General features: G+C 36.8%; 1 protein-coding gene across 2 annotated transcripts in view; it reads left to right on the forward strand.

The window, feature by feature from the left end:
• RNF217 (ring finger protein 217) overlaps nt 1–26,121 on the forward strand; it is a 128,917-nt gene that overhangs the window by 15,220 nt on the left and 87,576 nt on the right. The window contains exons 1-2 of one of the 2 annotated variants that reach the window (XR_003119211.1): nt 5,803–5,960; nt 19,042–19,122. The exons of the other annotated variant lie outside the window; for it this stretch is intronic. The gene's annotated coding sequence lies outside the window, so the exon portion shown is untranslated. Of the gene's footprint in view, nt 1–5,802; nt 5,961–19,041; nt 19,123–26,121 lie in introns of those variants that run through there. 2 annotated transcript variants of the gene reach the window in all.

Raw genomic sequence — 26,121 nt, forward strand, 5'->3', positions numbered from 1 at the left:
GTATTAAAATTAAGATGCTGAAAAAAAATCATGGGAGCATTGTGCTCTGTTCTAATATGCTTTTGGCTTATTACAATCTAAATGGATTTGACAGAGCTCTGTTGGTTTGCTTAGGGTGGTAAGGAGGTCAAGGTCAAGCAGGCAGTCTCCTCACAGCCTCCTTAACAACATACTGCCCTGTGGCCATAAACTACCCTTAACCCTGCACAGTCATATCATAAAGTGTCTGCTTCTAGTCATAAGACTGTGACTGAGACAAGATGGAGAAATTACTGTTAATCTCATCACCTCTTCTGAAAAAACAAATTGAAGCACATGTTCAGGTTATTAGTGAGTTGCAGAGATTTTACATAGAGAAATCTTTTCTTCCACTGGCTAAGACTTTCCTTCTTTTTACTGTAGTCAAACCATGGTAGATCTGTTCTCTAGTATACAGTTGGTTTAAGAGACTCAAAAGGGAGGGAAGCTGGCATATTCTTATTCTGTTAAAGATAAAATGATAAAAAAATTTATAAAAACATACTGAGCACAAAATAGTTGCTTAGCATCATGCTAATCATTATGATAAAAAGAAACAATGTGTCCCTATAGAGTAGTCCATGGTCCAGCTTCTTAGGAAGTTTAGAACTTCAGTAGGTTAAAATAAAGCTCTCCAGGCAAATATTGGGCCATGTATACGAATAAATTGTGTTACAGGATTCCTTCTGTGCTGCTTCACCAGTCAGAAATCTCTTTGGCCACCACTGCCTCTGCCTGGGTCTCGCTCAGGGCCTGCTGGGCTTGCTCCACCTGCTCAGCCTGGCAGGCTGCATTCTGCTTGTGCCCCAGACCAGATCCTGTGCCCACCATGGCTCTGCGCTCAACCCATGGATCAACCAGGCATGCTGTGAGAAGCTTCCGCCTTGGGTGCCAGCAACTAGATGAGGGGAATGCGGTGGCTCCTGATAACTCAGAGATGCCAGCAACTGTGGAGCCCCAAGGGGTGTTGCAGCTCTTGCTTGTGGAGTCCCAACGTCTGAGTTCCCAAAAGTGTTACAGCTCTTCACTCCCATAGCTCAGTGAGCGGGAACATGTTACAGCTTTCTTTCTCCCATAGTCTGACAAGCAGGAGTGTGCTGCAGCTCCTTTATACTTGTCGCCCACAGCTTAGTGGGCAAAAGGGAGGATTACAGATCATTCATTCCTGGTGCCTGCAACTTGGTGAATTTGAGGGTTACAACTCATTTGTTCTCACTGCCCACAGCTCGGCAAGTCTGGGCTGTTGTCCTGTGACCAAGAGGAATAAGGTACATGGACACCAGAGAGTGAGTAAGGCAGAGAATAATTTTATTGAGCAACAGAAGCAAAGCTGTCAGCTGAAAAGGGACCCTGAAAGCAGTTCCGCTTTCTGCCTGTGTGGCTGAGTCCAAGGTTTTTATGGGTGTGGAATGTGGGAATGCATGCTGATTGGTCCATGGGTGGTCTTTGGAAAAAGCACCATTCGATTGGCTAACAGGTATCATCCAGAAGAAACCGGTCGAGAGAGAGTGTAAGATGGTGATAGAAGTTCTCACTCTGGTCATTGACTCTATCCAGAGCTGGCAGTTTGGTTTTCAGGCTTCAGGCTGTCTTGACTTGAAGGTCAGGTTTCACCAGGGACCTGACCCTGTCTGCCTACAAATTTGTCTGTCCTCTGTTACTATCAATTATGTGATGCTGATTGTTGACTTAAGGTGTTCTAGGAAGAGAAAGCTGTCTTTGTAGGAGTAGAAAAAGTTAGAACTTGGCTATTGTCTGAAAAATGGTTGTTGCTGCATAGGGAGGGTAGGAGAAAGGAGTTAGGGGTGGGCAGCTCTCTAAGTGAGCAAGCATGTGGAAATAGGGTGTGCAAGTGACCATGACTGGAGAGGGGTTCAGAAAGGCAGTGTGGCAAATACAGGTAGGAAGGTGAGAGCGGAATGGTGACAGCAAGAGTCAGCAGAACAGATACCAGCACAGTGCAGAGCACCAAAGGCAGAGGCACCTGAGCAAGTGTGCAAAGCCTGGGGTGGTCACAGGCATGACATGTTTTAACAACTGAAGGAGGCAGTGAGGTTGCAGTAGCACAGAGAGCAGAGGGGAACCTGAAGGGGATGACTTACAAAGGTAATATGAGGGTTAGATAGTATAGATCCTTCATGGAAATTATACTTTATTTATACTATGATGGCAAATCTTCAGACAGTTTGCTTGAGCTGTAACATGACAGTTAATGCTTTAAGAAGATTCTAGCTTCTATGTGGAGAATGAATTGTGTTTAAGGGTTGAGTTGCCAAGAGTAGAAGCAGGGAAATGGGTTAGGAGGCAACTGCAGTAGTCAGAGGTGACAGTGGTTTGCATTAGTGTACAAGTGGTGGAGATGGCTCTGTCTCGTGTCCTATCACTTATTGGATCTTTGCCTTTAAAAAGTATTGGAAGTGCATTGCCTTTAGTGCAGCAGAACATCCTTGCAGCCTTTCTGCTGAGACATCCCAGGTTTTACAACTCTATGTACCAGCTGTAGTTTTTATCTTTCAAGCAACGTAGGATTAGCCTCTGTTCAACTTGATTCTCTCATATTTTACCCATCTGGGAGGGATTTTTTTGTTTGTTTGTTTTTAATGTTTGGTTTCAGAGACATGTAAAAAGTCACTAGCCAAAAATTTTGGAAACATCTTTTGAGAAGATGTCCATAGTTAGTTCACTAATTGTCAGAATCAGTTTTTCAAAAAAGTCGAGCCATCCTCTGCTTCTCAATATTTTGCAATTTGCTTTTTTTTAGTCTTTCCTTAATTTGATGCTCAACAGTGTATCTTCATTACTTTTTTTAAAAAATGGGAACTACTACCCTCCCCTTCCCAGAGATAACAAAGGTTTTACTGGCCAACCTTCAGTTCTGAGAGAATGTCATTGGAATTTTTGGTAATTCTATTTAGTTCTTGTTTTTGGTTTGTTGAATTGTTTTGGATAACTTATTTGCTTCCCCAGTTAATTCCTATTTATTTACACATATTCTTCTCTTCCTTCTAATTCTTTTTTTGTATAACAATGTTCCCTTCTGGTGTAAGTTCCACATCCTCTACCTTTAATGGCAAAGGCCTTGGGGTCATGGCTTAACCATACAATAGCTGTTTTGATTGTGCCTGTCCTTTTTTTTGTTTTTAGTTAGAGAAGAGTGATAAAGTAACAACTTAAACAAAGATTTGCTTTGTTGATTTTATGCTGAATGACGGAATTGCCCCTCCCTCCATACTTTGATTTGTTAATTTCATAGAGTCTTGAAATTTCCCTCTAATTACACTCTATATTGATCATAAAACCAGTAATGTTTCAGTGGAAGGTACTAAAATGTCAGTGTGATTTTAAAAAAAATTTATGAGAAATTCTCAAGTATTTATCTTTAAAATAGATATGTTCCATGTGCATGTTGTCTATATTTTACGTTTGTTTAATTACTGATTTCTCAGTTTTCTCTGCCTATCTGGATAAATGTAATTTAAGGAGCAGTAATTTACTCAATTTAAAATATTTTCAAATTACATGGTGTGAGCAGTCACAGACACTGTATGGTGCTTAAGAATACTGTTTATAATGTTTTTGAAAAAATTGATAAGAATTAAAGTAATTAAAAATGTGATTTTATATTTTATGTTTAGAACATTCATTAAATTTATAATATCTCTTTAAATCCTTTACAGGACATTTAACTGTAATTTTTCCCCATGTGAACACAAAATATCTGAGACAGGTTTCAATTAATTTAGAAAGTTTATTTTGCGAAGGTTAGGGATGCACTGTGACATATCCCCAGGAGGTCCTCACAATGTGTGCCCAAGGTGGTCGGGGTACAGCTTGCTTTTATACATTTTAGGAAGACATGAGACATCAATCAGTATATGACCAAACATTGGTTTGGTGAGGGGGTGACTTCCAGGTCATAAGTAGATAAGAAACAAAAGATTACATTCGTTTGAGTCCTTGATCAGCCATTCACTGAATATACAATTCAGTCTGGCTCAGTGAATCTGCATTTTTACATAAACAGTAAGGCAGAGAAAGCAATCAGATATGCATTTGCCTCAGTCGAGCAGAGGGATGACTTTCTGTCCTGGACTTGTGAAGATACGCTATCATTTATTGCCAGGGTGAAATTCAACAGAACTGTTTAACATAGAGTAAAGATTTTGGCCGGGCGCGGTGGCTCACGCCTGTAATCCCAGCACTTTGGGAGGCCCAGGCGGAGAGATAGAGAATATCCTGGCGAACATGGTGAAACCGTATCTCTACCAAAAATACGAAAAAAAAAAAAAAAAAAAAAATAGCAAGGCGTGGTAATGGGCGCCTGTAGTCCCAGCTTCTCTGGGGGCTGAGGCAGAAGAATCGCTTGAACCTGGAAGGCAGAGGTTGCAGTGAGTTGAGATCGTGCCACTGCACTCCAGCCTGGCGACAGAGCGAGACTCCATCTCAAAAAAAAAAAAAAAAAGATCTTGAGGCCCACAAGGAATTTCCTTGTGGGCAAATTGTGAGAGAGGTATGTAGCTATGTAGCTTTTTTATGTTTGTAGCTATCTTATTTAGGAATAAAAGGGGAAGCAGGTTTGCCTGATGTAGTTTCCAGCTTGACTTTTCCCTTGGCTTAGTGATTTTTGGGGTCCCGAGATTTATTTGCCTTTCACACTCATGTTAATCTTTCTGTCAAGAATCAACTCACTTCAAAGAAAGTTCAATGTTTGCAAGAAGTTTCTCTGTAAATGTGATAGGATTTGATTTTTGGATCATGACAGTTTAGCATTTTTCCTCAAAAGTACCAACTTTATTGAAAAACAGAAGATATTTCCTAAGGTAATACAAGATACTTTTTCAATATTTATCTCACTTTCTAGATACTTGGATATTTTCTATAGCAAAAATGTGGTTATTGGTACCTCATGTATGGGAAAATTCTGTAGTCTAAACCCCACCCCCAGCCTCCAAAAAAAAAACAAAACAAGGATTCCTGCATTGAATTTTGTTTCAGTAACACATTTTGCATAATAATTTATAATCATTGCCATTTTTAGATAATTTATTATTAATAATATATTTACATATGAGTCTATGCTAGATCCTTCCTGAAAACAAAATATTAAACAATTGCTTTATGTACCTACCCTCTAAAGGCATTTGGTTTCTAGATGATATGAAAACACTGGTTTCTCAAGTCATCTTTGGTACATAATTGATAGATTTATAAAGTAAAATATGTCCAGAGTTGATGACTTAATGGTATGTGGAAGTTATTTACTCACTTCCTGGTGAGAAGAATAGGAATGGGGTTCTATTATTCACATGTTACCTTTGATGAATATATTGAAAGGCTGTGAAGGGAATTCATTCATCTTTCCTTGGCTAGCAGGTTTGCTGCTGGTTCATGAAAGGGTAAGGAAAGGGAAGAAGCACATAAAGGCGTCACAGTAAAAGGATCACTTCATAGAGTAATTTGTTTTAAGGAAAAGCTTTCTATATATTTCTTCTTCAACACTCCCCCACCCCACCACAAATAGAGGTTCTTAACTTGAGAGTCTATTTGTTCATGTGTTGTCTTCAGAAGGGTCATAAATGTTCTGAAATTTTATGTAAAATCAATTTTTCTCTTATGAGTGGGTCCATAATGTTTATTAAGTCTTTGGACCATTACCCAACAAGGTTTAGAGCCACTGGTTTTAAAAGGCTTTTGTGTCTTGTGATGTAGAGACAATCAGATTCTAGGGATTATTTGGTTTTCATGGTAACTAAGATGTGGGATAGAACTCTGACTATGTACTTTATTTAGTATACAGAGGAGGACACAAACATGAGAAAATTAAGGTAGTGAGTGAAATATGGTCAGGACAAATGTAAATTTAGAGTCTGAGTGGTGGTTTAGTGGATTTATGTCCTCACTTGTCACTAATGAAAAGGACCTTACAGGTTATATAATTAAAGGTAGATACTAAATACTCAAACTAATACCACTCATTCTATTCCATCTTCTGTGGTAGCCTTCACTTTCATAAGGGGGTGGGGGAGATACATAATGATGTCTTTACCCCTAGTAAAATTAATTAATTGATTATTTCCTATGATGTTTTGTGGCTATATTGCAAATGCTTACTGGCTCTGTAGGAAGAGGCTTGGAATTAGATAATTTGGGTTTAATCTTTGCCCTGTAATAACTGTAAGACTCTTGGAAAAGATATTTAATGGGTTAGTGTCTTAGTCTGTGCTGCTACAACAAAATACTGAGACTGGGTAATTTATAAACAACAGAAATTTATTGCTCACAATTCTGTAAGCTGAGAGTTCAACATCAAGGCACCAGAAGATTCAGTGTCTGGTGAGGGCCTGCTCCTCGTGCATGGCACCTTCTGTGCATCCTCACATGACAGAAGGGGCGAAACAAGCTCTCTGAAGCCTCTTTTATAGGATATTTATCCTGTTTATTAGGGCAGAGCCCTCAATCACCTCCCAAAAGCCCCATTTCTTAATACCATTCACCTTGGGTGTTAGGTTTCAACATTAATTTTAGGGAGAAGCAAATATTCACACCACAGCAATAAGTTAAATCATTTTGTGTTTTTATAGGTACAGACAATTTACTGGAACAGAGAAAAGTGCTAATAATGAGACCCACTTGTGTATGGGAACTTGGGACATAATTGTAGTTGTGCTATAGTCAATAAAATAGAGTGGCCGGGCATGGTGGCTCACGCCTGTAATTCCAGCACTTTGGGAAGGCAAGGTGGGTGGATCATTTGAGCCCAGGTGTTTGAGACCAACCTGGGCAACATAGAGCAACCCTGTCTGTACAGAAAATACAAAAAAGTAACCAGGTGTGGTGGTGCATGCCTATAGTCCCAGCTACCAGGGAGACTTGAGGTGGGGGAATCACCCAAGACTGCGAGGCCAAGGCTGCAGTTGTGATCACACTTCCAGCCTGGACAACAGACTGAGACCTTTTTTCAAGAAAAGAAAGAAAGAAAATAGAGTGGAGGGGAGTGGACATTTCCATAGAAGTGCAAGGATGGTAGGCTTTCCATATAAAAAATGAGGTTTTTAAAAAATGTCATCCTATGGAGAAATAAAGTCCAGATATGTTGAAGACCTGGATGTGGAATCAAATTTTAAGTGTACTAGTAGAATTGATTTTCTGATGTCTGTATAACCTTGGTACGGAAAAATATTTCTTAGAACTGGAGAAATACAACTCTGAAAGGAAATGACTAAGCTTGATTCCCTCTAAGCAAATAATTCCTGAAGGGGGAAAATGATACTATAAACTGAGACAAAAGACAATTCACATCTGGGAAAATAGTTTTATAATATATGTAAGACATAAAAGGTTATTATCCATAGTATATGCAAACTCATACGAATCAATAAGCAAAAGACAAAGCACCCAATAGAAAAGAAATGCAAAGTTTAATGACATTAATGGCCAATAAATGTATACAAAAAAGCTCATACTCATTCTTAGGTCACGTGATCCATACTAATAGAATAATGCAAGTCAACAAAACAAGTTAGTGTCTCACACTTAAAAGTGCAAGATCCAAAAATCTGGGGTATACCAAGTGCTGGTTAGGATCGGAGAAAAAGGGATGTTCACACACTGTTTGTTCTGAGAAAAACTCCTGCACATGTGTAAGATGTATATATGAGTTTATATATTACAGCATTATTTGTAATAGTAAAAAATTGGAAACAAATTTCTGTTTTTCTTTTATTTTTTATTTTTGTGGGTACATAATAGGTATGTGTATTTATGGGTTGTATGAGATATTTTGATACAGGCATGTAATACTTAATAATCACATTATGGAAAATGGGATATTCTTCCACTCAAACATTTATTCTTTGTGATACAAATAATCCAATTATACTCTTTTAGTTATTTTGGAAATGAATTTCTATCTTTAGGAAATGGATGAGAGAACTCTGATATATTCATAAAGTAGAATATTCAACTGCACATAATCTTAACTAAATCTCTACATATTAACATGAAAATATGTATTGGAAATACAATATTAAGGAAAAGAAGATCAAATTTCAGAATTTAAGCAGTTTCAAAGCAGTGAAATTTTAAGAACACATAAAGCCACAATATATGGTTCAGAGAAATGTGTATAGTATAGTAAAAAAACATAAATCAGATTTATGAGTGTCTAGTTGTAGGAAGGAAGAGAGGTATAGCAAGGAATTGTATTCTTTGTAATGTACTTTTTATATAAAAAATAGGAAGCAGAATGGTAAAATATTAACATTTGTTAATAAAGGGGTATTGTGAACATGGTTATGTTACATTAATCAACTTTTTGATACTTCTTTGATTTTTGGAAAATAAGTGCTGCTAAGATCTGAATGTCTGTTTCCTCCCAAAATTCATGTGTTGAAACTCAGCCATCAATGCAATAGTGTTAAGAGATGAGGCAGGCCTTTGGGAGGTGATATAGGTCATGAGAGCTCATTTCTTTCATTGCCTTTTAAAATGAATTCTAGATATGTCACAAAGGTAGAAATGATCATCTCCATTAGAGGAGCATAATTCAGATTGCATCCCTTGATTACCCTTCCAAGTACAAATAATGCATTTGTTTTCTCTGCCAGGCTGGTGTTAGTCTGATTTGTAACTTTCTCTATTTACAAAGCCAAAGATTGCTATTTCTATAAATGCCTTAACCTTCTTTTGTGACCTTGTTTTTGATGATTGTCAGGTTGACCCTTTTCCCCCCACATCGAGAAAGTTTTTTGGTTAGAAGGGGAGGACAACCATCTGACTTCCTTTGATGTCATATTCAAGTACTGATCTTAAGGTGTCCTTTGGGTTTTTACAAAGATACTGTAATGCATGACTTCCATCAGATCCCTTCCTCCAGTTGTCTTCAGCCTTTGCTTTAATGTATTTTGATTATTGTATGCCCTATCTTCATGTTAGTAATCATGCCTAATCATTTCAAATAGACTTTTTAAAAGTTGAATTAAACCAATTATTGGTGCAATAGCTTTCTTTTTGTGTCTATTCAAAAGAATTTTATAACATCTATCTCTTCTATGTCTTATATCAAAGGCTGGCAAACATTTTCTGTAAAGGGCCAGATAGTACATATTTTAGGTTTTGTAGGCCAAGAGGCAAAATGAAGAATATTATGTAGGTACTTGTAATACAAGAGAAAGGACAAATTTCCATATATTTTATTGAGAAAATTGAAAATATAATAATATTAGTAATAATAATAACAAAGTATCTTGAAATTTGTAATATAGATTTACTAATGTGAATAATAGAATTATTTCTTTTGAGGTAATGTTTTGCTTGACTGGGGTTCAACATTAATGTTTCCTGTCATTAGTATTTTAAATATTCATCTGTCATACTGATCTGTGTTGAAATGTTACATATTTCATATTTAAAATATCTTTTCACACATATAGGTTTTGCCAAATACAGATATTAGTCTACTAGCATGTATGCACATTCATAATTTGGAAGTTTTTTATACAATTCTTTAAATTCATCTCTTGATATTTGCCTTTTAGAATTTCATTACAGTGCAAAATACTTCCAATTGAAGATTAGGTGGAAGCTCCTCAGTTGCACAGTCAAATGGATTTTTAAAAAATTTCTTATTGAAATATGTTTCACATATCATATAGTTCACATATTTAAAGTGTATAATTATTATTTAGTATATTCGCAGGATATGAGACCAGTATCACTACCTAATTTTGAAACATTTTTTATTCCCCCAAGAGAAATCCCATACCCATTATTCATCATTCCCTGCCCTCAGCCCAGGCCTCCCATCCCCATCCTAAGAAACCATGAATCTAGTTTCTGTTTCTATAGAATTGCTTTTTCTGGACATTTTATATAAATAGAGTCATGCAATATGTGGTCTTTTGTAACTGACAAATGGATTTTGAAATAAGGAAATTTCTGTGCACTGCGTCAAGGTCCAAAAAATGCTGCTGGAATATTGAAATCATAAACTGAGCTCAGAAAATGTATCTACTGCAAAATTTGTGTGAAAATAGAGATCTTGCTTCTTGTTTTTTAAAATTATTATTTGCTTATTTTTAGAGACAGAGTCTGGCTATGTTGCCCAGGCTGGCTTTGAACTCCTAGGCTCAAGTGATCCTCCTGCCTCAATCCTTGGTATAGCTGGGACTATACCTTGCCTGGCTCTTATTTTAATTTTTGACAGGATGAGAAGTTGATATAGCAGCTCAACATTTGAATCTTGTGATTCAAATATTAGTTGTTACAATGATTTTACTGTAGTATTAACTTGTACATTCTATAGTTTCTTGTGATTTTAGATTGCATTAATTAATATACATTAGAAAGTCTGCAGCAAAAGCTAATTTCCAAAGCCGTTAGATTAAGTGTCCCCAACCCAGGGATCCATCCCTGTATTGTTAGGAACCAGGCCACGTAGGAGGAGGTAATGCTCTGGTGAGCGAGCATTACTACCTGAGCTCCGCCTCCTATCAGCTCAGTGGAGGCATCAGATTCTCATGGGAGTGTTAACTCTATTGTGAACTGCACATGTGAGGGATCTGGGTTGCACACTCCTTATGAGAATCTAATGGCTGATGATCTGAAATGGAACAGTTTCATCCCAACACCATCGCCCCTGACCCTCATCCATGGAAGAGTTGTCTTCCATGATACTAGTGCCTAGTGCCAAAAAGGTTGGGGACGACTGCATTCAATGGTCTACAGCAGTTTTTCCTATTCTGAAAAGTTTCAGCCTAAGCTCAAAATACTGCAATAAAACTTTACGACTGCTAAACCCATCACATTAGTGGGTAAGGCACATCAGGATATTCAGCTTCTACTCATGATAGAATTCACAGAATGATTGCTAAATCCATGAAATCAAATGAATTTTATAAGTGACACTATTGGTTCAATAACACATGATAGATTTGAGTATTTTTCACAAAGTACCTGCTGATAAGTAATACAGTGAATAACTACAACCGTTAAGCACCCAAAATGTTCACTAGCTTTTTAAATTTGTCAAACTAAGCCTTTTTCTATCCTACACATTTTTGCCACCATCCATTGTAACACATTTTAGCAGATTCTACTTGAGATTGTACTGAATTTGTGTTTTCTCAATTTGTTTAACCTTTAAACTACTTTAATTAAAGTTCTTTAATCATTAACACCTTTAATCTTTGCCTGTAGTTATTCCACAGAGAATGTTCATTCATAGAGACTAATTTTCCAGGTCACTTCAAACTCAGCTTTGACTCCTCAAATAAACAATAACAATTAAGCCATATCTGTATGTCAGTTGGCATGTAAAGAGCCAAGGAAAACAACTTGAAACCATTTACCTTGTTTTTAAATTGCATGTTAATGTTACTTCCAAGTTTCACAGCTCTTTGGACAGGGGTATCACCAAAATGCTAATAGTCTTAAACGAGCTTATTTTCTTTATAAGCATGTATCTGCTACAATATAATATAATTTAATTACCTTACCATTGGTAAATAGCTTTCTTTGCTTGTCTAACAAATGTGCCATTTGAAAAGTTACTTTGGTTGCAGCTTCATTTTCATGTTTACATTTTGTGAAGTTCTATGTGATGGAATATTGTTTTTTTAAAATTTACTGTTTTTTTAAGCATCACTTTACTGCTGGTTGGTAATATTTTGATGAGTGCTTATGCTAGTAATGTTAGTAATGTTGTCATTTATTGTATTGTTTTAGTATAACTACAGTGTCACTGCATAATAAACAAAGTTATTTGCCATGTAATTATATAGCAGAATAATCCACACTCCATTGTGCCTTCAAAGCATGACACTTGAAGTTTATTTATCTTGTTTCTTCTTTTGACATATGCAATAGTAATGAAAAAAGTAATGCAAGAGTCATGGTAAGGTGATATGCATGGTACTCCAAATGCTGTCAAGTTTAACTGTCACTGTGACTCATAGCGAACTGAGCAATAGTGGGAATCAATGAGAATGTCACCTGTGATCTCCGTCACAACTCAGCTCTGCTATTGTCACACAAAAGCAGCCATAAACAGTGCATAAATGATGAGCATAGCTGTGTTCCAATAAAGCTTTATTAAATTTGAGTATGATATAATTTTCATATGTTATCAATTATTACTATTCTTTTTATTTTTCTATTTAACCATTTAGAAAGGTAGAAGTCATTCACAGCTCGTAGGCTGTACCAAACAGGCAGCAGGTTAGATTTGGCCCATGGACCAAATAGTTTACAGAACTCTGTCCTACATTATTGATTTTCTCTTTATTGGATCTTTCTTATTAGCATACAAACCAGCTGTGTGCTCTTCTTTAAAAAAAAACCCAACAAAATAAAGACAAGGAAACCCTCCTTGTATGGCTCCATTTTTCCTTGCAGCTAGTGTTCCTCTTGTTTGCTTTCTTTATAGTGCTTTGCAAAAGTTGTCCCCACTCCCATCTCTTATTTCCTTTCTTTCCATTTTCTCTTGAACCCATTTAAATCAAGCTTTGCCTCTACCTCCCCACTGTAACTGCTTTTGTAAGTATCTGACACAATTGATCACTCTATGCTCCTTGAAATACTTTCTTCCCTTGACTTCAAGGACACTGTAGTCTTCATTTTCTTCCTTCCACATGGGATATTTATTTTATGATTTGTTGTTAATTAATCTCCTTCTGAGTTACTTCTTAACTTTTGTTTTGACTCTTATAAGTCTTGGTCCTTTTATCTTCTCTATGTATGCTCACTGCTCTTATTATCTTATCCAATTTCTGGTAAGTATTCTCTATCTGCCACTGGCTTTCTAATTTATATCCTGAGCTCAGGCGGTTTCGTGGAATTCCAGACTTGTTTATACATCTATGTAATACATCTGCAATTGATTTCATAAGAGATATCTCAAATTTGACATTTCAAAAACTCAGTTCTTTACATTACCCTGTAAACCTGTTTTATTTATAGTTTTTACCATTTCAGTTGATGGCCATTCCATTTTTCCAGTTGCTTAGATCAGAACTTTGAAGTCAACTCTGACTCTTCTTTCTGTGATAGCACATTCTTATTTTTCATGGGTGATTGTTAGATCTGTCTTTAAAGTATAACCAGAATTGAGCCACTTCTCACCATTTCCCCTGTTACCACTGTGAACCATGCCATCATCATTCTCACCAGGAATCTAGCAGTAAAATCTTAACTGTTCTCCCTGCCCTAGTACCTTTGTTGGGTGATCTCAAGAGTGAAGCCAAATTGGGCATGGTGGCTCAAGTCTTTAATCCCAGCACTTTGAGAGGCTGAGGTGGGAGGATTACTTGAGGCCAGGAGTTCGAGACCAGCCTGAGCAACAAAACAAGACCCCCATCTCTACAAAAATAAAAATAGATAATTAGCTGGGCACAGTAGCTCATTCCTGTAGTCCTAGCTACCCGAAAGGGAGGTGGGAAGATCACTTGAGCCCGGGATTTTGAGGTTGCAGTGAGCCAAGATCACATGACTGCAAAGCCTGGGTGACACAGTGAAGCCACAGAGATGATTTAAAAGTGTAAGACCTGACATGTTGCTCTTTTACAATGGCTCCTCAGAGTAAAGGCCAAAGATCTCGCAGTGGCCTGCAATTCCCTATGTGATCCATGACTCTGTTCCCCCACGCTGTTTCCTTTCTGACCTCTCTGACTCCATTTTCTATTCCTCCTGCCATTGCTCACTCAGAACAAGCTTCTCGGACTCTTTGCTCTTTCTCACATCACACCCATGTCCACATTAGGACCTTTCCAATAGCTGTTCATCTTTCCCCTAATATTTACATGGCTAGCTCTTAATCTGTTTCCACTCTGTGCTCAAATACCAATTTCTCCTAGTGGCCTTCTTTTAGCACCCCATGTATAAATGCTACCAACCCTCATCCCCCTCATACCAGTATTCTTCTTCCTTGTTTAATCTGCTCTATTTTTTCATAGCTTTATTATCTTCGAATAATGATGTGTTTTATTAGATTCATTTTTGTTGTCTTTTTCTCTCTGCAAGTCTGTAGGCCATGAGGATAAGAATTTTGTTTAGTTTTGTTCATTCATGAGGCCTGCGTGCTTGACACGTGGTAGGTGATCAACAGACATTTGTTTTAAATAGTATCTTGAAAACAATTTTGTAAATCATTTTTTCTATATCCAGAATTGTCATATTTTAGAGCTGGAAGGGATTTTATAAGTAGTTTCTAAACCTGTGCTAATAGCCACATGGTACTATTCAAATATAAATTAAAATTAAGTAAAGATTTAGTTCCTCAGTCCTAGTAGTAACATTTTAAGGGCTCTTGTGTTCAGTGGCTGCTGTATTTGACCGCTCAGGTATAGCACTTTTCTGTCATACCAGAGAGCTCTATTGGACAGCCCGGGGCCCATGGATTCCCCAAGGTCATGCAGGTCATTAGTCCATGACTGATACTGAATCCAGGGGACTCAAATGATTTATGAAAATTACAAAGTATCCCTTCTCATAGAAATGCCCTGGGGATCTTGTTAACATTGCAAATTCTGGTTCACGAAGTCTGAGATGGGGGCCCACACTTGTACAATTCAAACGAGCTACAAAGTAATGCCGGTAATGCGGACCTGCAGCATCACACTTTAAGTAGCAAGGTTGTAGAATGCTCTAAAATATTAAGGAATAACTCCTTTGAACATTTTAAGTAGGACATATATTCATTTTTACTGCAAAGGTATCTTTTGTAATTAGAATAATGTTTCCTAATAAAACTAGCTGAAACCTTAATACTGGTTTTGTACAAAGCTACATATATTAAAACACGTTTTCTATTCCCAAATGAAAACTTGATAAATCATAGTCAAGCAGGAGAAAACAAGAAACTAAGAGGCTATAGAACATTGATTTTAAGAATGTAGTTGACATAGGCTGGTTTGTGGTTTACATTTTTAATGCTGTGTAGATGTAATGGCTGTTCTGCTAACGTCTATAGTAAGATACTGGATGTGGTTAGCTCATTCTAGTGTATTATATAATAAAAGTTTAGAATAGTGAGAGGAGGGGAGGTTTTTGTTGTTGAAATTGACTTGTTCCATTTTGTTTCAGAATGTGGATTTGATTTTGGAAAGTATGATACTATCTTTTGAATGATAAAAGTATATTGAATTTTTCTGTTCCAAATTTTGTAAAGAGTAATTCATTAGCAGGACATCATTCTTTGTTTTGACGATTTTTTTTTTTTGTCAAATTCTAATTGTAAAGTAATTGGATTACTTTAATAAATTACTGGTTAGTAAATGTAATAAATTTACTTTAAATAAATTTAATATATTTATCCTTAGTTGCTTATACAGATGACCACCCAGCTTTTACCTAAAACAGTTTATGTCTTTGATGATGTTACATTTAGGTGTCAGAAAAAGACACTGCCATGAAGCTGTCTAAATTTTCCAGTGTAATAGAATATTTGTTCATTTTATAGACTAAGAAACAACTGTCAGTGGTCCTGCCTACAGTAGTAGTATTGGCAAACTCATAGAGCATAATCAAATAATATATAGTTTGTAATAATAGACTTCAGATTGTAAAATGTCCTTGATATATGAACTTTCTTTTGGTCTCTACTGCTGGCCAGTTATGCCTAAAGTTGACTTACTGTCATAAATGCATGAGGCATCTATTAAAAATAGATTCCTGAGGTCTTCCCCCAAGAAATTCTGATTTAGTAATTCTGGAATGTGTCCCAGGAATCTGTATTTTTAACAAATACCTTGGGTTTTCTGACTAAGTGAACAATATAAATAGAGGGCTTAGAACAATAACTGGCAGATAGTAATTACAAATAAATATTAGATCTTCTCCTCCCCTCCTCTCCTTTCCACTAAAATGATTATCGTTAGCCCATCTGATAACCAAAATTTGGTTAGGTTTTCCTTTCTTTGATGAAGAAGTGTGGGAAATATGAGAGAATAAGATGATTTCTCAGTTGCCCAAATATTCACTGAGGGCTTTCTAGTTGCGGTATGCAGTATTCCAGATCTTGGCAGTGCAAAGGTGAACCTGTCATGTTTTTAAGTCAGGGAATTGTAGCCTATTTGAGTGATATATAAGTAAAATCATTTGTCTTACAGTGTAGTAGGTGCTACATTAGAGCTGGGTGCAGGTGCTGGGCGCCACATAGGAAGGCCAGGTAGGCCGGCTGTTTGTCAGGGAGTTTTGTAAGGAATAGTGAGGCCTCAGATGGGATCTAAGGGTAAGTAGGAGTTAGCTAGATAAAGAAGGGGCTGTGTAAAGAGTGTGTCAGGGCTAAGAGCACCACAGCTGAGACAGCATACTTCTTCAGTGAATTGCAGTGGCTCAGAAGAAGCAGGAGATCCTCTGGAGAGGTGAGTAGGAATTCGAGCCATTAATCTGACAAGGAATTGTGGCCTTTATTCTGCAGATAGCGGGCAGTGATTGAAAGTCATTGAAAACATTTTGCATTTGAGAAAACAAATTACTCTGGCTGGAGTGTGGAGAAGGGATTGGAAAGAGGGAAGGGGTCATGATGGAAGGAAGAGGAAAAAGCAAGTTTGGAAGACAATGGAAGTTTAAAATATTAGACTAGAGAAAAAAATATATGGGATGTGTGTGCATCTTTTTGTTTTATAAGTGTTTAAACATATTTTTAAAATATAAGTAGAATAGTCTAACCCCGTGTACCTGTCACACAACCACAACAATTAGTGACTTATGAGCAATTGTGTTGCATCTCTATTCCCACTCACTTCCCTTTCCCTTTCTTATTTTGAAGCAAAATCCTGACATGATTTCATCTGCAAATCTTTCAGTATGTATCTCTCTAAAGTAAGGACTTATTCTTTTGAACGTAAACATAATTACACCTAAATAATAATCATTTCTTAATATCATTATATATTTAGTCAGTATTCAAATTTCCAGTTGCTTCATGAATGGTAGACTTCACAAACTTGTAAGTGAAGTAACTAAGACTGTCTAGACTTCTGACTTCAGATGTCTGAATCTGCTTTCTCCCATACACAGCTGCTTTGCTGCTCCCAAACTGGAGAAAAAAAGTTAGTTACTAGCATGATATTAGGTAGGTGCAAAAGTTTCTACAACCTGCTTTTTGTATATATCCTGAAACTACTACATCCTGAGCTGCCCAAGTGTTTTCTTTGGTGCTAGTAAGTGCTACATTAGGCAGTTGTATGGTGTTATATTTCCAACTATGCTTTCATCTTTTTTAAGAGTAAGAATTATACTTGAAAAACTGTACACCTGTTACTTGAGCCTGAATTTTATAGCTCCGTGGCTGACTGTTGGCAGGCTCAGAGATTTGGAGCTCACTATCTAAAAGAGGTAGTACTGAGAAAGTTGAGGATATACTACAAGAATTTTTATGATCCAGGGATAGACAACTTTGTAAATTCAGGCTACTAATATTGTGTAAAAATGGGATGTTACATATCCAAATATTAACCTAAGGATAACTTATAGTTCTATTAAGAAAAATTAAAACAAGATTATTTCTCTTTGTTGACTGTATTTGTACCCTTGAGTAGGAAGATGTTTGTGGTTTGTCAGTTATTTATACCATCACCTTCTTCATCTGTATTTTATTAAAAGTTAGTGTACTTTTATTGCCTCTAATCTCTTTTACAAATTTTATTTTGTAAAATATTATACATACAAAAGAGTATAACACATGGATATAGTTTTAAAAACAGTAATAAAATGAAAGCTCACATAAAAAATAGAACAGTAACAATATTGAAGGCCATGATGGTGCCCATCCAAAACACGCTGTGCACTCTGATTCAGAGCTAAGCAATGTCCTGGATTTTATTGAATTATTTATTAATTTAGTTTCATTACAAATGTATGCATTCCTAAACACTGTTGCTTAGTTGTGCAGATTTTTAATCGCTTTTATAAAAATGAAAACATTCTTTGTATGTTTTTATAGGAATTTTACTTTATTCAAAGTTAACATTTTGAGATTCTTTTATATGAGACAGCAACTTGTTCATTTTTCATTGCTGTTTTGGAGTTTGCTGTATGAATATAACCCGATTTACTTACACTTTGCCTATCGAAAAACATTTGGAGGGCGGGACCACTTTGGGAGGTCGAGGTGGGTGGATCACCTGAGGTCAGGAGTTCGAGACCAGCCTGACCAACATGGCAAAACCCCATCTCAACTAAAATTACAAAAATTAACCGGGCGTGGTGATGCACATCTGTAATCCCAGCTACTCGGAATCTAGGATAGGAGAATCATGTGAACCCAGGAGGGGGAGGTTGCAGTGAGCCGAGATCATGCCACTGCATTCCAGCGTGGGTGATGAGCAAGACTCTGTCTCAAAAAAGAAAAAGAATCAAGAAAAGAAAAACATTTGGAATATTTCTGGTTTTTTTTTTTTCTATTATAGACTATGTACATGTATAGGAATTTTTCCAGATTTTTTTTATATGGTTGCTTCATAAGGCCGTGGAACTTTAACCTGGCTTGGTATTGCCAAATTGTTTTCCAAAGTGGGTTGTGCCAGTTAATACTTGCTCCCACAGCTGATGAAAGTTCCCATTGCTCCATAACCTCAACAGTACTTCATAGTATATTTAAGTGTTTTGCCAGTCTGCAGGGTATGAATAAACATCTTGTGATTTTATGTATTCATTACCCTCATTTATAATTAGCTTGAGCTTTTTTTAATTTTTGAAGATTTTTAATTTTGAAGATTTGTTTTAATTTTTGAAGATCATTTATGTTTTCTCTGATGTGCTTTTTCATATCTTTAGCCCCTTTTTCTGTTTGTCTCTTGGGTTGTTTCTTGCTGATTCATAGGAGTTTTTATACCCTCAATACTGTTTTTGTACCTTCAATACTGTTTTTATACCCTCAATACTGTTTTTATACCCTCAATACTAATCTTTTGTTAAATGTGTTGTGGATATCTTCTACCAATTCTTCTTCTATTTTTATGATGTCTTTTTATGAAGAGTTTTAATTATCTTTAATCTATTGCAATCTGAATTCTGTCCCCACAGCTCTATTGACATTGGCTCTTGAAGGCAAACTTCATAATGAGGGAAAGAGTCAAGTTTTGTGTAACCTGAAGCATATACAGTGTGAACACACTCTTTAAGACTAAGTTATGAATATAAAGTTAGATGAAAAGGTAAATGATTAGAATGAGACTATAAATCACAACAATTACACATTTTAAAAGCTACCAAATACTACAAATATTGCAGAGTTTTAAAATATAACATTCCTCTTAACTGCCTTGTATATCTTTATATCACTTATCTATTTTTTTTTACTATATAAAGCCTGATTACCTTTGTATAATGAAAATTTTGTAATGTAGTTTTGAAAGATTGAGTGTAAAAACGATCCGTATTTTCTTTAAATCATCTTAACATGGTTTAGTATTGACAGTTGAGTTGCATAAAATATGTTCCTCTTCACACAGACTTGTTTGTAGTACTCCTGCAAATTTATGTTCTACAAACATGGACGTGCTGGTAGATTGTATTTTTATCATTTCTATCGAAAAAGAATTTGTTTTCTGTTTTGGTCTGGTGTGTTTTCATTTGTTAAGCTGATGAGAAGAGAATTTCTGTTTTGACCAGACATAGAAAAGAGAATCCTCTGTTTAAAATGTTCTGTTTCATGATTGGAAGGATTTTTCTATAGAAGAGCTCATGGCTCCATATATTTCCATGTATGGCTGCTTCACTACTCACATATTCCCCACCCTGAGCTTTATAGAACATGTATTACAGTCCTTGTGCTTAAGTCATGACTCCAGGTAAGTCGGCACAAAAGAATGGAAGATATTCCTGGAAATCATTCCTACCCTAGGGCTCTGCCAATTACTTAATCATACTCAAAAGTGACTGTAAGTCACAGACAGGTTCGCACAACTCAAGAGTTAATATATTCGCAACTCAAATACTCCTTAGGCAAATCCAAAAAATGTTCGCTGATAACTGTAATAATGACAGCAGACACAGTGATGGTGGGGAAGTCAGAGTGGAAAGTGACAGGGGTCTTAACCAATTACAGTTAAATCTCTTACTCCTGCAAAAACATCTGACGCAATGAGCACATTCCTAGGTCCTTGGAAACAGCCTGTGGCGATGAGATACCTGGACACTAGTTTCAGGGTTAGTCCTGCATCTTTAATCTGCTCACTCTCTACAACCCTGAACACTTTCCCTTGCTTGTGTTCTTTACTTTCGTACCTTTAGTTGGTTCTCCTTCAAAGGCTTCTCTAGACTCTTCTAACAGTATTTGTCCAATATCTGCCTTGCTTTTAATTTTTTCATCCTGTAAGTATCCCTTTGACCTTACTGATCCCACCGCTTGAACTGTCCTTACCTGTTCTTATGTGAGGGTGACTCCAAAATTTCCATGTTGAATCCTGGTATGTCTCCCAGACTCCAGAGTCCCTTTTCTGATTGTGAGCAAGGGGCATCTCCTAATTGACATGGCTCATCAGATGCCTCAGATTATATATGTTCAGAGCAAAGTTTTAATATTTCTTCCAGACCATTCACCATTTCATCCTTCCATGTTCCAGTCATTTCTCTTCTCAGCTCCATTCATTTTCATTCTCCCAGTCATGTAGCCTCAAATCTTCGTCATCTCTGTTACCTCATTTTCTCACACTTTACTTCCCTCATTTCGCCCCTCTACTCTCCTATCCTATGGATTTACCTTAAGATAGGTAAGTGTAAATATGTCACTTACATCTGCCTTTTTTCTTCCCTCAGCTCTTTTCTCCCATTTCAGATTCTCTAACAGAGGTACAAACTGCCGTGGGATATGGACAAGGGGGAGTGAAGACGAATTCAACTTTTCCTAAAGCCTCATGTAAATCCATCTGCTTATCTCCATCTTCACTTTGTCCAAGATCCCGAAATTCAGAATTTCTCTACCATTTTTCTATATACTTTTTTTTATATTGGTCATCACATTAAAAAACTGTGTAGAAGGCCAGGCACCTTGGCTCAAGCCTGTAATCCCAGCACTGTGGGAGGCCAAGGTGGACAGATCATGAGGTCAGGAGATTTGAGACCATCCTGACCAACATGGTGAAACCCTATTGCTACTAAAAATACAAAAAAAATTAGCTGGGCATGGTGGCATGTGCCTGTAGTCCCAGCTACATGGGAGGCCGAGGCAGGAGAATCCCACGAACCCAGGAGGTGGAGGCTGTAGTGAGCCGAGATCGCACCCCTGCACTACAGCCTGGGCAACAGAGTGAGACTCTGTCTCAAAAACAAACAAACAAACAAAAAGTGTAGTAATATTTTGTCAACATGAGATTATAAGCACCTGTATGGTTATAAACATGTAGTGGGCAAGGAATCTATTCTCACTTTGGTCCAGAACAATGCCTTTCATATAAGAGGCCCTGAAAAAATGCATGTCGAATTGACTCCTTCAAAAGTGCCTTTTGGCCGGGCACGGTGGCTCATGCCTGTAATCCCAACACTTTGGGAGGCCAAGGCAGGTGAATCACGAGGTCAGGAGATTGAGACCATCCCGGCTAACACGGTGAAACTCCGTCTCGACTAAAAATACAAAAACTTAGCCGGGCGTGGTGGCGGGCGCCTGTAGTCCCAGCTACTCGGGAGGCTGAGGTAGGAGAATGGCGTGAACCCGGGAGGCGGAGCTTGCAGTGAGCCGAGATCGCGCCACTGCACTCCAGCCTGGGCGACAGAGCGAGACTCCGTTTCCAAAAAAAAAAAGTGCCTTTTGCTGCCGGTTTTTGTTTTCAAAAACAGATACACGTCTTTATACCTTTACATATAGTATAGAGCCTGCAGTTGATTTATAGCAATATTTGGCATAAAACACAACTTCTTTCTCAAGGTGACTTCGAGCCTCTAAAACGCGTACTTGGAAAAACATACTGTGTATCATGCTGAAGACAAACAAGGCCTGGTGGCCCCTAGTCCAGTTCTGAGACTGGTTGGTCTTTGGGATATTTCATTTTAAATTTCCTCTTGTAGGAATACCATTCCATTTTTAGCCTGCCCGTGACATGAGTGGCTAACCGCAGGTGCACGGGGAAGTTGGCACTTCGAGCTGACAGGGATTCATTTCTTCCTTAGCCGATGCCCCAACAGATCCCTTCTCTAGTTTCACTGCATGCTTTCTGTCTTGTGAATTCCTATAAGTGTATCTCTTCTCTCATCTTTCCCACTTCAGGGCCCTGAATAAGAGGCCCTGAAAAAGAGCAAATACAAATGGCCTTTACCTTTTTTTTTTTTCAAGCATTAAAATTGTAGTTCAAACTCATTGTTATGGTTAGTGTGATCTTGTAGAAAATGCACTGTACTTCAGACTCATAGACTGTAGCTCTGCCAGAGCCTAAAGTATAACTACAGTCAAGCCAGGTGACCTACCTGTGCCACATTTGCTTAATCCTGAAAGTGAGGGTGAGCCTTAGGGCTGTTCTCTGGATCAGATAAAATGATGAAAACTGCTTTGAAAAGCTTGGAGCAGAATTTTTCCACATTGAGAAATGTTCAGATAACCTTTAAAGGAAAAAATTATCATGGACCCCTGGTGTTGACTTAGCACTGCAATGTTAAAAAAAAAAAAATCCAGTTGTACTTTTCACATACTTTATACTTATTTCTTTTATACAGATAAACAGCTATTAAACTGAAATAAATTTATGAAAAAGGTCCCAGAACAATTGTACAAATAATAGCTTATTTACAAATTGACAAGATCAGTTTAATGAACAATATTGCTGTTTTTGCTGCTGTTTGCTGAAACTAAATTAGTGTAACTGAGCATCGTACTGATTACTGCCACTGGTCATGTAATGATTCAGTTCTCTCAAGCCATGTCTCTGTTTAAGCTAGAGAAACCTTGGCTTATGGTCCCATTATTTAATATTTACTTCCTGAATTTACATCTTTGTTTATTTTTCTTTAGTGCTTGGCAAATAGTATTAATATACTTGCCACATCATACCATTATTTTGAATTTAAGTTGGTGTTTTGATTTATTTGAGATTCTAGAAACTAAAAATGTATTCTGTTGAATGGTATTATGACATGAATTATTACTTAAAAATTTGTCTTAAAGCTGATTAAAACAAGACTCTTAATATAGTGATAGTTGCTATATATTAGGTTACACTTTGAGAAACACACATGTTATAATATTTGATATGTTATATATAATACACAATGTGTAAATGTAAGAGGGGTATTATAGATATCAGACAATAGTTGTAAATTGTTCAGCCATTTTTATATGATACAACATTCTATAAAGAAAAAAGTATTATTTTTTGAAAACTACAACTACTGATTAATTCCTAAATATCTTATTATTTTATAATTTACTAGGGACATTTTGGTCCTCACATTAATCAGGTATTCTAGGAAAATATGGTACATTTCAGATTTGTATGCCTATTAGAGAAATAGACACCTTAGAATATATTTTATCTAAATATACTGGCTGAAATACATGAGTATCTATGTGCCTACATTGTAAGGAAGTTTTCCATATTCCTACTTCAACTAAGTTCATAGTCTAGCAGTGTGCCATATTACTGGAAGCGGTAGTCCTGAATGGATAACTGTAGTAAAAAGATTTTTTAAAAAATAGAATAAGTTTTACTCCCTAGAATTCAAGCATAACATGCATATCACAGGGTTTTTTGTTCTTTCTTTTATATTTAATGCCATGGATATTTCAAAAGTATGGAAGTATGATGTATGAAATATCTTTCAATTACGTATAGTGAAAACATTCTAAAATGACCTTGGAATAAGAGTCTGAAATATCCAGTCACCAACTCGAAGATTACCTTTTACTTATTGATTTGGCATTTTGCAAAATATTAATTTTTAGATTGTTCTTTGATTTTTCTATTGATTAATACCACCTACTGCTGATTTATGAGACCTTTCTTATAAGGGAAACAAAAGAAGTCAAGTTTTTTGAAGATTGGAGCTAGTTATATTAGGGAATGTTGAATTCAGTATTTATGTGAAATTCTATCTAAGTTTTCTTGTATTTTTAGTGTTTTTTTTTTCTTGTTATCAGTTTTTGTGTGTTTGTTCTCCTCTGCCCACCCCCCATTCTTAGAGGCTATGCTTTTGAGGTCAGTAGTAAATGGAGTTGTCTTTTCTAGACTTGTTGGACTTAATTTGAGAATGGTAGCATGAAGGAACTAGTGAAGTCTGGGGCACAGAGAATCCCGTATTAATGTTACCACCTGTCTTATAACATGGCAGACAAAGATGTAATGATATGTTTTGGCAACTAGTAATTAAAATATGATAATTGAAATAAGTAAACTTCTTCCTGATAATTCCTAGAAGTATGGTGTTTTAGTGATAAAATGTAAAGTAAAATTTGAATCACAGTTGTTAAAATTAGGGATTATTGCTTACTAATCCAGAGTTCACACACTTGTCTTGGTCTTTCCCTTTAAGTTTGCAATTTTGAACGAAGTATAGGATTTCTCTCTTGTGTGATAGGAACACATTGTAATGAAATCCTTCATGCATCACTGCATTGATTTTGTATTATTTGTGCTGAGAGAGGGAAACAAAATGATTATTTTCTAATGCTGAGTGGAATGATTCAAAGCAAAGATAAGTGAAAAAATGCATAGCAGCTGTAGAACAAATGTTACTCCCATCAATTATCCCTGACAGATGAGGGTGTATTCTCAGGCAGACCTCTGGAATCACTGTTTCCATCTAGGCAGGGTGTACTAAAATAATTTCTCCACCTGTATTTTAGGTGCTGTTGTATTCTCCAAAGAAATAAGATCTTTAGTTACGTATCTTTTTATGAACCCCAAACTCCTAATGGATGGTATACATTGAATTATTTTTGTATTGTTAGAGAGTAAAATACTGGAGAGAATAATCATCTCCAGAATGGCCTACTTTGATGAGCCTAGCCAGGACATCTTTGTCTTGTTGTTAGCTTCTAAATGAAGTGCCTTTCTGTCTGGTCTGTTGCTACTGAGTGTGAGGAATCTTGTTTGGCTGCTGAGGAATTTAGCTGCACTTTCCAGGCACTGGAACAATGTGCCCATTCGTGGATTAAGGAAACCATGACCTCAAGCCTTCTAATCCTCCTCGTCACAAGCTTCATGGTCTTTAACTGGCCCAAGTTACTTTTAATTACTGCTCTACTTCTGCTTCCATTTCTGTATCCAAATGCTGTCGTGGCCCCTGCGCGCCTCTTATCCCCATCTTCCCTTGAGACTTAGAGAACTGCTTGCTTCTCTTTGCTGTGTTTTGGTTTTATTTCCTTATTTACTTCCAACCTGAATACCTTCCTTGACTTTCATCCCCAAAGAATTTTTTTTAACCTTGTTATCTACTACCACAGCCACCCCATTTTCCTCTTCTTGCTTGTAATTGTCAGCGTCATGCTGGCCCCGTATGTTCCTGTTTGAAGTCTTGCTAGGTCTCTCTCCTCCTCTCTACTTTCTGATAGTGTCCACGTGATTTTTGTGCTGGCTTATCAAACTTCATATCCCTTATATGGGAACTTTTCCCCATTACATTATTTTTGTAACTAAGTACTTAATGCGTATTGTGGAATCTATTTGGTTCTATTATAGCTAGATGAAGGAGACTCTTGCAGACTTTATTAGGCAGAGGAGGCTACTTGGTATATTGTAATAGTTCTGGGTCTACAGTGTAAGGCAATTATATCATATAAATCAGAGCTACCAGGATGCTGTGGAGTCAGGAAGTATTGTTATTATCCTAATAATGAGAAAGTATAAAAAATTGTTTGCATATTAAAAGGACTGATTTAGTAATAATAGTGGTAGCCAAAGATTAAATGGCCTACCTTAGTAAGTAGTGAGCCCTTTGTCATTTTAAACACACACACACCTTATACCTATTCACCTTCAGATTTGTAAAGGAGGCTAAAAATCAGATATATGGGTGAGTAGAAGAGATTTAACATTTGATTTTCAACACTGAGATCATAGGATTTAGTGATTAGCGGAATCGAGTGGCTGTATGGTTCTAAAATCACTGATAAGATAATGAAGTAACCATATCATAGTGGAAAATAACACTGGCTCTGGAGTCAGACCGATAGGGATT

Source organism: Theropithecus gelada, chromosome 4 (assembly GCF_003255815.1).
Source record: "Theropithecus gelada isolate Dixy chromosome 4, Tgel_1.0, whole genome shotgun sequence".
Taxonomy (NCBI): Eukaryota; Metazoa; Chordata; class Mammalia; order Primates; family Cercopithecidae; genus Theropithecus; species Theropithecus gelada.